Source organism: Harpia harpyja, chromosome Z, assembly GCF_026419915.1.
Source record: "Harpia harpyja isolate bHarHar1 chromosome Z, bHarHar1 primary haplotype, whole genome shotgun sequence".
Lineage (NCBI taxonomy): Eukaryota > Metazoa > Chordata > Aves > Accipitriformes > Accipitridae > Harpia > Harpia harpyja.
Genome location: NC_068969.1, coordinates 6,087,024 through 6,101,220, shown reverse-complemented (window position 1 = coordinate 6,101,220; position 14,197 = coordinate 6,087,024). Strand labels below are relative to the sequence as shown.

Sequence of the window (14,197 nt, the reverse complement as noted above, 5' to 3'; positions counted from 1 at the left end):
CTGAGTATTTGAAAGCCATTATCATGTCCTTTCTGTTCTCCTATCTCTAGGTTTAACAACTGAGTTCCTCAATCTTTCCTCACAGGCCATGTTTTCTAGGCCTCTGATTTTTGGAGGCCTTCCAGCAAGTCCACAACTTTCTCAAAGTGAGATTTTGTAACCCTGCATCATCTAGAGAGTTTGAATTGCTGTTGACCATAGTATGAAAGAATTGAGAAATACAATATTACGGGGTACACGTCCATTACAATGATAAAATAGAGCATGGCAAATCTATTTCTTATCTTGTGGAAATCATACCTTGGCATAATCCCCAGTTAAAATATTCATTAATACAGCCTGAATAATAAGCATGTATGGAACAATTACTATGAAACTGTCTTTCATTACACTTATGAGATACAGGTTTGTGCACATGAGAGGTTCTGACAAGATCAGGATAGCAGTGAATGAAGCTCTTTATATACACCTGTCTAACAGAAAGGGATTATACACAAATGAATCTACAGTTGGTGTTAGGCTGTGTATATCACACTATACCACAGTGACCAGTCTAGTTTCTGGAAGAGTGAAGATAAGGAATAGGAATGCAGGCAGAGACTTGCACTGCATTGTGGCAAAATCTGGATGTTTTCTAAAGGAAACTAGTAACTACCTTGCAGGCACAAGGTAGCCCTTGTGTAGGATGGGTCTTGCTGCAAATACACAAAACCTTCTCAGGACATAAATATCTTAGCAAGTGACTCGAGTGGAAACCTTGCTAATTTGATTTCTCCCACCCTACCATCTAAGGAGAAGGAATTTGAATGGTTCCTGTCCTCTAGACTTGGCTGCTGCTGTTTCTCTGCTGATTGGTCCAGTTCATGCTTTTTCCTCCTTCATGGGATCTTCAGAAGAGAAATTTCATCAGAAGGTGCAGTCGTGAACAGGCTTCAGCCTTTGGCCAGAAACTACTCTTCTCCATAGCGGCTTCTCCGAGGTGCTCTGGGGACAGAAGCAGGATGGAAAATGTTGAGGCAGTCCTGTTCTGCACCTGACAACCAGGATCCAGGTCTCTGTTTAGCACAGCACTCTGCTGGTTTGATGTGCACTGAAAACAGGCAGCTGGAATCTTTGTCTTTCAGAGCTCACCTCTTGGCATTGAGGCTGCTGAGGGGAAGAAATCCTGTGATTTGAATGCAGGAGCAGAGGGAACAGGGACTAGATCTGCCAGTCTGCCCAAGGGAAGCTTTGATGGTGTCCTGATGTACCTAGCTGGATGGAATCAGCACATGGTAAAACTGTTTTGCTGGCAACATGTTACCTAGATGTTGATATCTAAGATACTGATCTTGATTCCCCTTCATTGCAAAATACACAACTACTATCACACCATAGAGTGGCAATGGACACGTTGGTTAATTCATGTCTGTAAAGCAGTTAAATGGTGTGATGAAGACCGCTGTTATAAAGTCCAGGGGGGAACAGATAATTTTACCTTCTGAAAAAGGGTTGCACAGGGTAGTAGAGAACTGGCAAAAAGGGTAATAAGAAAGAGCAGCGTTTACTGGATGGAAGGGACAGCTTATGAAATGAATGGGAATGCTGTAGAAAAAAATTGGGCTTTGTTCTTAAAGGGCTCCTATGATCCTTGGCTGTTAAATCACAGGAGTGGAAAACAGGAATTAATTTTACCTCTGGTTTAATGGGTGTCGAGGCAGCTGCTGAACTAGGGCATGCTGCTTTGGTACCCCCTCTTCTTAAAAGGTATTAATATTTGAAGGTGAGGAGAGTGGCACAATTTTTTTTTTTTTTTTTTTTAAAGCTTTACAGTGTGACACTTAAGGAGCTCAATCTATTTAATTTTTTAGAAGAATAGTTATGAGTGGACTTGATAACAGTGTAGAATTATCGCTGAGCAGGGGAGGTAGGGAATAGGTGGGCTGGGTGCTTATCTGAAAAAAGTACGATAAGAACCAGCACCTGCAATCTGAAAGCACATGAATCAAACTGTAAATTAGGCACCCTTTTTAAAGGGGATTAACCACTGAAACACATGTCCAAGGGTAGTGGTTCATTCTCCATCTCCATCACCATCTCAAGAACACATGATTTTCTGGGACCGATGCTTCAGTCAAGTATAAAATTTTGGGGCTCAGTCCAAGGATAACAATGAAATGACAGTAACTTATATACAGAATGATTGAATCATTTCTCTTGGCCTTAAATGCTAATGAAATTATGAAGTGTGGATATTAAATTAAAGACACTATCCTCCAATATATGCCCAATAAAGATTAAATAGGACTCCATGTGCCAATTTTATACCTGACATTTCCTAACTAGATGTTTAATTTCTACAATATTAATAATGTTCTTTAGCACTTGTGGACAGTCAACCATCTCTGGTTTAGTGCTGTAGAATCAAGTTTAATACTTCCTTGCCAGGAAGTATTTGTATGAAATGCAGATTTCTTCATTTCATACAAAGCATAACAATTCAAGTTCTGACCTAGTCATTATGATTACACTATGTTTGTACAGCATGCGTACAACTTTGTCTCTAGTGATATTTAAAAAAATAATACTAAAATATTTTCCATTAAAAAAAAAATGAAAAAAGTTTGTATATTTCCATACAATACAGTAGTGTGTATGCAGGAGGAATTTTGATAGATTAGCTAGAAACATTTAAGCATTTAGATTAATAGATAATAATTTTCAGGTACTTGAATTCATACACTGTTTTATGATTTTTGGATTAGACATTGTTGCAGGGGCAATCAAAGGCTTTTCTTAACATTTCGTGTTGATTTTGTTGTATTAGTGGTTAGGAGCTCCAAATAAAGTCTTGAGCCACTTTGCCTAAGACCTATGTAATTACATGGTGGGAAATGTATTCTTCCCAACGACAATACTGTCTAAATAAGCAAGATGTTACCTGTTTAGTGTGTTATCCCCACTTTACCTGTGGGAAGCTGAATACAAAGAAAAGGTGACTTTCCTGAGGTCACAGAGGAAGCACATGGCAGCCCCAAGAACTGGACACGTTTCCAGAGCTCCCATGTACATCTTTAACCAGGAGATCATCATTCCTATGTTAATAAGGTCGAGACCAATATTTTCCAGACTGCAGTAAGTGATTTAGGTGGCTTACTGACATTTTCAGAAATTACTGAGGAACTCAGGTGGTTGCAAATCTTGTATATGGATGGCTCTGAGAAAAAAAAAAATCAGTCTTCAGTTTATTCAATTGTACTGTCACTGTAAGCAATTTACTACTTGACATAAAGAAGAGTCTCGGACCTTGTCTCAAAGGTACTGTAATGGGTTTTATACAGGTACAGATTGAGATATTTTAATTCTCTGGTTTTGCTAATGGTGATGTGCCAAAAAACCCAACATATGTGTCTTAAATATACCAAGTCAGTCATCTGAAAAGTCTGCATTCTCCTTTGCAAAATACTTCTGGGGGCTTTTGCCAGCTCTAGTGGTTGTTCACATAATTAACACAGAATACCTAACTTGGAGCCGTGCAACATCTCCTTTCTAAATACGTTTATGCTCAACTGAAGTTGGCTTCCCATTTTTGTTTGTGGCTTATAGTGAATGCCCCGAGCGCATTTTGCACTCAGATTAATAACCACTTTGTCATCACAAGCCTTCCTGGGGCTACTTATTTGGGAGTTTTTTTGTTTTGTGTTTTTTTCTTTCATAAAACAGGGTCAGCACGATTCTTTCTAGCGTTTGTAAAGAGAAGTCTGTGAAATAATCTGTCTCCTTTATTCAGATCATTCATTTCACATATGGAAACTGGCCTTATTTTTAGTAAGCAGGGCAGTGGTACAAGCTGCCTGGTGTAAGTGGTCTGGTTGGGGATTTTTCTTATTTTTGGTTGTTGCCAGTTTAGTGTGAGATTCCAGGCGGGTCAAAGTGAACTTGGTTTCACTTGCTGTCACTACTCAGGACTGCCATCAGAAGGAGATCGCTGGCAGTGCTCATGCTGCTTTCCATATCACTAACTGGGAGCGCAATAAATAGCGTTCGGCTCATTGTTAAGGCTCCTGAAATGAATATGTGCAGAGACTTCGGTTAGCTGCTTCTCTCCGGTGCAGAAGGGGTGTCAGCTGCTGGATACCTCTGTCTTTCTCTCCTGCCTTCATTGCTAGGTCTGCTGCGGTCAGGTCAAGTGGTGGTGCCCAACTTCTCAACAGGTAATCTTGTTCCTTTCTTACCGCATTAGCAAGCCTGCATTTGAAATGCGTATGTAGAGCTCATCTGCAAGATGCTGGGGTTTATCAAGGCACAGGGATTAATAAATTGCATCTCAGTAATTGAGGGAGGCTGTTTGGAAGTAGGTTAAGGCACAAAAGTTGCTGCCTTGTATGTCCCCGTGCCAGGTGCTAAAACGCCTGTCCTTGCCAGGAAACGTAGAGGGCCATTTCCTGGTTTTGCACAAGTGGACAGTGTTTTGCAGATGTCGGTAGTTGGGCTGAATAAGATAGTAATTTAGCAGAGGGGCAAGGCTTGATGCTATCTGAAATAAGAGATAACTGTGATTTTTCATTTTGTTTTAGTAACCACAGATTTCTCCTTATCCTTTTATTTCCCTGTAAATACTGTTGGTTTTTTTCCACTGATTTAACTCTGCAGTGCTTGGGGAGCTTACTTTTTGGTGAAAGTGTCTGGACAGAGACTTTAAGAGAAGAAAGAGTCCTTTAGCAAACATTAGGGTCTTTGAGCAAATTCCCTAAAGGAGAATTTTAACAGGTTCTTAATGTGTAATGCTAGGGAGTCTACAATCCACACAGAGGCATCACTGATCTGGCTTGATACTTTTGGGAGAAGTGCTGGAAGGGTGTCTAAGACCTCAGGCAGTGGCCTCAAGACTTGGGGTCCTGAGTTTGGTACGTGAGTTTCTTTGGGTAGAGACAGTGAGCTGTCTCTGGTCTGGGAGTGGGTGAGAAGTGCTGTGCAGTTCAGCAATGTGCTGCAGCTCTGGGGAACCCTAACTCACACGCCAATGCTGCTCTGTGTCAGGTTCCCAGGGCAGGGAGTTCCAGCTTACAGCTTTGGCCCAAATTGGTTCCACGAGCCTTCAGCTTCCTGGGGGGAAGAGGGTAAGGGTGTGTTTTGCTGCTCAGCAGGATGTGGCTAATCCTGGGCTGTATTTCTTCAGCTGCGACAGCCTCTCCTTTGTGCTCCTGAACATGATGACAGGGTGGAGGCTGCCGGTGCAGTCTGCTAATAATGCCTTGCTCTGTTCTCTTCTGCTGGGGGATCTTAGTGTTACTCTGCAAATAGGAGTGACTTAGTCCTCAGTCCCCATGTCCCAGGTTGAGGGCAAGTGTTAATTACTTCCAGCATTATTCCATAATCTTATAGACAGAAAGTGTGACACGCAGAAAGATTACACGACTTGCCCAAGATCAGTCAGGAACTGATTCCAGATCTCTGTTCCTCTCTGGTCTTGGTATCCAGCACTGCTTTTCTACATCTTCCCTGGGGTGGTTAAGTGCCTCCTTGCTTTGCCTGCTCTGACCATAAGAAGCCTTGGGGCCTTGGCAGGGCTTAGAAGCTGTTGGCGCTGAGGTAGGATTGAGGTTGAGCCCTTCACTGTGGAAGTACGTGGCAATCTTCAGGGAAAGTCCTGCACATACAGGAATGAATAGGACCTCAGTGCAGCTAGGACTCCACATATGACCTGACTCATTCCACAGGCAAGTGCAAAGCCTCACTTTTCTGAGGAAGGAACGGGAATGTTTTAGGCTAGCTACAGCAGAGTCATGGTGGTATTTCTGTGATTAGTTGTATGGATTAGGATGAGCAAGGTGCCTCTCAGAGTAGTAACTGGCTCAGGTGTCTGCACAGAGAGAGAAATAAGTTGGCAGGCACTGCGTCAAGCATAGGTTCGTTCAAGAGAGTACTCTTGCAGTGTATTGATGTTGTGCTGAAGCTGAATGCTCAGGATCTGGGAAATAGGAAACAGAGACTGTTCATGTCCACATCATTGCTTGAAACTCAGTAATCAACAGTCCTTCTCCCATGTAGCTGTGCATGTGTCTAATGTAAAAAAACAAACAAACAAACAAAAACCCACCCCCCCCCACCCCCCCCCCAAAAAAACAACCAAAAAAACCCCCCAAACAACCAACCCAAAAAACTTCTGCTACTGTCTGTTTCCTAGTAGATAGGTCTTTAGTCCATAAGCTCCTATCCCAGCTGGTAGCATCTGCCTACCTTGCTGGCTGTCTCAGAACATGCACAGACAGAGTTGTCTCTTCCTGCCTCACTTGGGTTCTTTCTCCTCAGCCCCATCACCAGCATAGCTCGGCAGTCAGGGAACTATGCACCATTTTGTAGATGGGGAACTGAAACACATAAAGGCACTTTCATTAAGGTTACACAGAGAAATCTATAACAAAATCAGAAATGTAGCTCTGTAGGTAGAGCCACAGAAGTTCCGGTTCAGGCCTTGAGCTGGTCCCTAGCACTGATGTGAAGCATGGAAGTCCATACAGTTCCTGTATTTTTTGTCCTCTGTAAGCTTAAATAGTTGCTGTCTTCTGAACTGGATATTTTATCAGTCAGGGTATGCTGGAGGTGGTGGAATAGCTTGCTGGTTGAATCAGTTTGGAAGCTCGTGCTATTAATGTTACACAGGAACTGAATTTTTCCCACTGAACTGTTGCTTAGCCCACGCTTCTCAGACAAGTGAGAAGTTAAGTTTAGTCAAGCTGTCCTCACTGAAAACAGTTTTGAGAGTAAGAATCCTTATCATATTCAGAAGTGTTGAGCTCAGATTGGAAAGGGTGTAAATGACAACCAAAATGATTAGGAGATAAGATCCCATCTTGGGAAACTGGAACACACTGGCTTGTTCAGCTGAGTGAGATGGGGGAGATCAGATTAATGTGTATATCTGGTAGAGTGGGTTTAAAAATGAAGGAGAGAGGAATGTTGCTGCTGAAGGATTCTGGTGATACAAGAACAAATGACAATAAAGTGCTCATTAAAAAAACAACAGGCAAGAAACTGGGAGACTTAAGCATGAGACCAAAGAAGACTTAGACTTAGCCACTCAAAGTAGTTAGGGAAATCACCTAGAGAGGTTATTTATGTTTTTGAGATGTGATTTATGAGACTGTGGCAGTTACCTGCTGTTGCCACAAGCTTGATTTAGTAGCCTGTAACTTCCTCATTTCACAGAAAAATCTGGCAGAAAAGGTGCATTTGCCAGAGTGTTACTGCTGCTTTTTCCCCAGGGACATATTCCAGCACTTGGCTATCCTGCTTTTCTGGTAGAAAAGTCCATGGGGAACCGTGACAAGCTGTGGCATTTCTTGATCTGCTGTGAGATCTGAAAAGACATGAGCATTTGATTTCTCGGAAGGTGAAAGTAATTTCTCATAATGTGAGTGCAGATCGTTATTGCTACAGTTATTGGAATGAAAGGTTTCTCTCTGCTCAGCCTTCTTAGTCCCCTTCTTTAGATGTCTTGACTAACAAAGTCTTTTATCTTCTTCCTGCTTGATGCAGGGCTTGGGTCAAATTTTTCCCTCCCTCTTTTACTAGAGGGATTGAAGAGTGACCACGTTCATGTCAGTGAAGTTACCCTGGATTTACTTTGTCACATGTGACAGCAGAACAATGGTGCTGTACTATTAAGTGGGAGTTGTGCTTTGTGGATATTTTTTCCTATTATTGTAGAGACAGTGGCAGAGTTGAGGCTATAATGAAGGGTCTTTTATAATCACATTCCTATTATGCTTTGAAAAAGGCTTTGTGAGCTTTGTATTTTGTATGTGGGCACTGCAGCTAGACAATCATTTTCTGGCAGCATTTGCTATGATTCGTGCACATGGTTTGGGGGTTTTAGTACGATGTCTCAAGCATCCCTGTGCGTATTGTGTTTCTCCCAAGGACATAGCCTAAAATTTCACCTCCCTGAGGAAACAAACAGGAAGGCGTTCTGCCATTTAATTTACCTGCCTAAGTCAGCAGGCTCATCCCCAAGGCTTCCTCTGTAGTCTGTGGAAAGGGAGAAGTCCCTCAAGAACACTATTCAGTACCCTGGGTTAGACTACAACTACATTGCCCCCAGGAAGAGCTTTTCTTTCCTGATAATTTGGTACGGTAGAAAAACTGGCTTTGTTCAACTTTGTACCTAAATCAGGTGCAAAGTGTTAGACTGCGAGAATCCCCTGTCCTGTGCCAGGTGCCTGGAAATGTTTTGGGAACATGAGGTGCTTTGTTTTAGGTGATGTCTCTGCAGCATAGAGGTCTGAATACTGCCAAAACCATGCATTCACATATCTGCATCATTTGCAAAGCTGTGTATATGGCTGACATACAGGTGATCTAAGGCCTGCAAGCATTTGGATAGATTTTTTTGATCTTGTGCCCTTGTGGACAGTGTATAGGACTGGAATTCAGCCCTGCTGGCTCCACTCCCAGCAGGGAGTGCAGTGACCCTGGAAAGCATACTTGGGTTTTGGTATATAATGGAAGTCAATATTGGTTTGGGTTTTTATATATATATAAATGGAAAGCGATTGTTGAGAAATTTGAAGTAGAATTGCAGTGGGTGCTTTTGCTTTGTATGCATCTTACATTGAGTCATGTAAAGCTTACAAAAGCCCTAAGGACTGATGCTTGTATAGCTTTGCTTCTGTTTTTTTCTTTTCACACCAGGCTTCAAGAAGCGTGTGCCTTTGGTGGGTGATGGGAAGGTGGAAGAGAGATGTACAAAGACACTGCTGCCTCCTGGCAGTCACTGTATGTTTGTCTGCAGTCCTGTCTGTAGAAGGCTTGCCAGATACGTGAAAGACATTGTAGAGTGTATGAGTCTAGCAAGATTTAGAAAACAATCATTGTGCAAGAACTGTCTTTCTTTGCATCAGGGGGAAAATGAATTCTGTACACTGTGGTTGCTCCCACTTGAATAGTGACATGCAAAGTTTGGATGTAATGCAGGTTTCAGTTACAGTGAACTCATGAGAGAGGTTGTGTCAATAAGAGCAATGGCTTCAGTGTCTGTCATGACTGCGTACATTTTTTTTTTTTTTAGAATATGGAGTGAAGGCTGGAAGTTTTCTTGCTGTATCTGCCAGTGACGTTTTCAGATTCCGCATGTCCAGCCTGAGGTGACCGAGCAGATAGTGCAATCTGAGATTGAAAAATAAAATGCAAATACTTAACTCAGCCCTCCTATCAGCACAGCCTCCCCCAGATATAACTACATCTGTTATCTTTGACAATACCTGCCATACCCCATCATTCATCCCGTTCCTTATGCTTCAACATTACCATGGAAAAAACAGGGAAAAACATGTACATACGATAATTTTCAAGGACATTATTGTATTTCCTCTGTAACTGTTTTCCACATGTTAGCATTAGGACCTGAATTCCAAGAGGTACTGAAGCAGTGCTTTCAAATTACTGTGATCTATAGGTAGAAGCTGTGTTGTCAAAGCAGCCTTAATCTTTCTGCAGATACCTGGCTTGGGCAGCACCTTCACACTTGTCCATTCCTATAGTGATATCTGTTCCCTTTCCACAGGTGGCTGAGGGGAGGCTCAGGCTCAGGAGGCTTCAAGCCACCTTTGCAGCACTCTGGCCTGGTCCAGCAGCAGATGTGTGCAGCACGAGCCAGCGCTGGCTTAGACCTGCCTTTGGGAAGAGGCACTAAGTCTTCTCTGCTCCTAGGGCGGTCCAGGGTCTGTGTACCTCAGTGACTCCCTCCTGCTTCAGCCAGCCCCAAATGCCAGGACCAGCACAAGGCCATTTGAGCCCCAGTTCTGACCAGTAAATGCAGAGGCAGGAAACAGTAGCTGGACCAGAGGGCAGAATATTTGTTGTCATCTTCAGTTAAGGCCCTCTCATCTTTGGAACTTGAATGTCTGATCAAGCTACAAAGCTCTGGTAACAGTTTGTAAAAGCACAGCTCTTCTCTGAAACAGACTGCAAAAGTGTTTTGTGCTTGTCTCTCAGGGACTTGGTGGCAACTGTGTGTGGCTTGCAAGTACAAAGAATCTTTTTTTTTTTTTTTTTTTTTCTCCTAACTGTCTCTCCTCCAGCTGCAGCCTCAACTCGGAGACCTGAGCTATGGTCTTTCCATCGTCCTCTGATCAGAGGTTTTGATAGAAAAGCGAAGTGTGCAGCAGCACCTGTGAGCTGGGTACCAACAGTGTGCACAAAGGGACACCCAGGGAGTTCACTAGGTAGGGTTGCTCAAGCACAAACTGGAACTGAACCCAGCTTCTGCCCTCCAGCATTATTTTGAAGAAAACAGTCACACTCTATGTGGTGCAGCTGTGCTTTTACTTGCAATACTGCCTTTATTGTCTCAGGTAGAGCCTGCAGGAGGGAATTAGAGACCGAGCAGCACTCAAGGCCGATGGGACAAAGAGCTGTTTAGGCACACTGTTGTTACCTTTCATTTAACAAGTGAGAAAGGAGAAACAAAACAGGTAGAGCAAAGAGCTGCAAAAAAACATTTCTCAAGTGGAGGTGGAAGAGCTTCTATGGACAAGGCAGATTACACCTGCAGTGTCTAGATGAGAAGGCAATGGCTTTGCACAGAAGGTGGAAAGGCATTGTTCATCTATATATTCCTGCTTTCCTAAGCAACCAATGATGTTGCTTTCCCAACTGCACTATTCTCAGCTATTTATTTTGTGGTAAGAATTACTGACGAAAGAGGATTGAGCCAGCACTGCTCACCTCTGTCTACCCAGGCTCAGTCCTCTCAGCCCTTCTCATCTTCTTGAGCCTTGCCTCCTGTGCAAGAAGGATAGGAGGGCCAAGGTCTGGGGAGGCTCCAAGTGCCTTTTTCAAGCAGAGCAGCAAACTGGGAGTTGAACTCAGGTCCTTGGCTAGCGTTTACCTCACACCTAAGCAAGACCAGTGACCCCCACATCTCTTACTGTGCCTGGGATTCAGGTGCCAGCTGAACTTCTGGTCGAGGTCTCTTCCGTCTTCTTCCTGCTTTGGGATGTGAGAGTGTAAAGGCTCACAGTTAGACTGTCACCTTCTCCGTTGGACAATGCCAGGGGAGAAACCTCAAGCAAAAGCAAGGAAAGTCATTAGTTTCCTATGTACCCTGAACAGCTCATGATCTTGGTTATTTCGTAGAGCAAACAAGTCAGATCAGGGCTCATTCCAACCACAGCAGACACTAAGTAGAGCTTGGGGACAGGCAGGAGGCTGACTGGCAAGCCTGCTGATACAAAACTTGCAGTAGACAAACCAGTGCTCAGGATCCAAGCAAAACCCAGGTCTGGGTGGCTTCTTTTGTCCTGTAGGAAACAGTGAGCCTCATGTAGGACCAGAGGCTGAGCACTCTGAAATGGGTTCAGGCCATCTCTCCAGAGAGCATGTGTTCAGTCAGTGATTAGGAACAAACTCTTGAGGGGCAGCTCCAGAGACAAATTCACCTCTTAAAGAGTTTGTACCCTGATACTTGCGCTCTCAAGCATCCTGATATAAGGCTCTGTTTGCTGTGGATTTGGGTCTCAGGATTAGCTTTGGTATCTGACAATACAGGAGCTCTAAGTGAAGCTTTACCCTTGAATTGGGTGTTTATAACTCACCAACACCACTTTGTCTCCCACCTCCTTTCTCCTTGGGCAAAGGAAGCCTACAAAGAGGGGAGTTCAGAGAGCTGAAGATACTGTCTTTGTCAATTTGGATGAAACTGGCCAACAAGGGGGGAAAGGTAGATGCAGGTACCAACACTCTGGCACGTGGAGCAATCAGCTCCTTTGGCCAAAAGCCTCAGAAAGCTGAGGAATGGGCCATGTAAAAGGATGCTTCAATAATACTTATAAAGCATGGTTATGCTTCTAAATGTCTGCTGTGTCCCAGACTCTTCCAGCTGATAAAAACAATAGCAAGCTGCCATGCCTGATTCTCTCTCACCATTTCAGCCTTGCAGGTAGAGGAGAATCTGTAACAAGATAGGGAAAGAAAGAGGAGACAAATATTCTTTCCCAGTCCATGGAAAAATAACCTGTTGGATTATCATCTGGAAACTGTGGCAAGTGCCAACATGAGCAACGAGAGGCCAGTGAACCCCAGCTCATCTGCACTGATGGAGGGCCTGAAGAGAAAGAGGGGAAGACCAAAGAAGCAGCCACAGGTGAGGGCACATTATCCTAAGAGGCTGCCTGAGGATGCTATGGCATTAGCCTGATAGGATTTGCAGGCAGCCCTGGGAAGTGGCTCGCTAACAAAGAGCAAGGGAAGCTGAGGTGTTCTGTGGTAAATATTATTGCTCTGCAGGAAAGCAGCAGTATGTGCACCCTGGGGTATCTCAGCCACTGGCTTCAGAGGTGCCTCTAGTGTGGCAGGCCATGACTGTTCAGGCCAGGAAATGGCATGAGAGGAGCTAGCCAGGTCTCTGTTCCAGTCTGGAGACTTTCAGGTGTCATCATCCTCTGTTTCTGCACCAGTAATTAGAGTGGAGAAGGCCAAGGCCTTTTCTCTCCCCATTCCAGGCACTACGGTCAGTGCCCTGGGAAATTCTTCATTTCCCCAGTCCAAAAGATGAAGGGGTAGGGGTATTGCTGACCATCTTCTAATGCACTTCACAGCTGGAAAAGCAGAGACAACCAGGTATTTAGTGGTCTGGGTGCTATGATTGGTAAGACAGTCTAAGACACATTAGAATGAGAAGCTGTAAGTTGTTGAAGGGATCATCCTGCTTAAATGATTTTCTCCTTTTATCCCAGGAGGAGGCTGTGGGACCATTGCCAGTGAAGAAACCACGAGGAAGGCCAAAAGGAAGCAAGAAAGTGACTATTGTATCTGGACAAATGGTAAGAGTAAATGGCATACATTCTTTTATGGGGGAGAGAGAAGCTGGCTGTCCCTTCTTGAAGCATTGCTGGAGAGACAAGCAAGGAGGTTTCTCTTAGCTTAAAGATAGATAATGAAAGTTGCCCCTAATTCAGTGCAGCTTTAATTGCCACTATTGGACAAACCAATTATTGTGGGTTTAGTCCTAACTCACTTCCAGCCTTCCTGTGTTGCCACTGCCTGTTCAGCAGCTTCCTTCTAGCGTTTCTCCTCCACTATTGCCAAATAATCACAAACAGCATAGTTGGGCAGGTGTTTCCTCCTCAACTGTCTTCTATCCCCAGCTTTTGTCTCTTCTGCTACTTGTCTCACAAGAACTTTATATAGAAGTCACCTTGGCCAGGTTTAATGTATTAGTCACAGTGCCTAGCAAGTATGAGAGTTGAAAATATTTTTTTTTCCCCTTCATTTTCAAAAAAGGTAGAACCTTCTGCTGGGAAAAGGCCAAGAGGGAGGCCCCGCAAGTGGGTGAGTACAGTGTTTTGTCCTTTTCCTCTTCTGCAGTCACAGATCCTGAGGGATTTTCAGTTGCATTTGTTCTTCTCGGGCTCTCTATCTACAATGACATTCTTTCAGCCTAGGTGGCCTGAAAATCTAACATGTTAGGGAAGCTCCGACTGCCTTTCCAGTCACCCTAAGATTCAGCTCCTGAAGAATTCTGAGAGCCCAGGAGAGCTGCTCTACTTAATTTAAGACATACTAGTCTCCCACAGTATTTTCCCAGGCTTGGAATGTCAGACCAGAGATTCCATCCTTTGTTGGGCAGAGGGGTTGTCTTCCTAGGAGTCTTGAAAGACTGAAGTGATTGCTTGGCATGTAAGTTTGTCTCAAAAGAAGAAACTTAAAATTAAACAAAAAGAAATTTGGTGAATGGAGAAACTTTGAATCCTGCCAGCAGGAGGCTCTTTTATGCAGCAAACAAAGGATTAGTAAGAATCAGTAGATGAAGATATAACATTTCAGGCATGAAAAAAAGATGAAAGCTTTTATTTTAATCAGTAAGGATATTCAGTCCTGTGAACGATTAATGACACGTTATCTATCATTAGGAGTGATTAAAAAAAACCCACAACAACCACAAACCATTATTTAGTGTATATCTGTTACCACAAAAAATTCTAGACCAAGCCTAAGCTGTGCACTTGCTGCAGGAATCCATAGTTTGTTCTACAGCTGTGGTGCCACCAGAGTGGTTAGGATGGGAAGAGACATTGTCTGGTTCAGCAGAAACAGAGGGATAGAGCAGTCCGTGAGGGCTATGCAGGAGGCTTGGAAGGAAATCTTCACCAGGGACAAGTGGCAGGATGTGGGAGAGATTAGAAGATTTCTCTGACATGACAGTGACTTTGGCACA

At 43.6% G+C, this 14,197-nt stretch overlaps 1 long non-coding RNA gene across 1 annotated transcript; it reads left to right on the top strand.

The window, feature by feature from the left end:
• The first annotated feature begins 4,009 nt into the window (after positions 1 to 4,009).
• On the top strand, positions 4,010 to 13,979 carry LOC128136776 (uncharacterized). Its single transcript, XR_008233474.1, has 3 exons — positions 4,010 to 4,193; positions 11,913 to 12,124; positions 12,717 to 13,979. It is a non-coding gene; the product is annotated as an uncharacterized LOC128136776 (long non-coding RNA).
• The last annotated feature ends 218 nt before the right edge of the window (positions 13,980 to 14,197 follow it).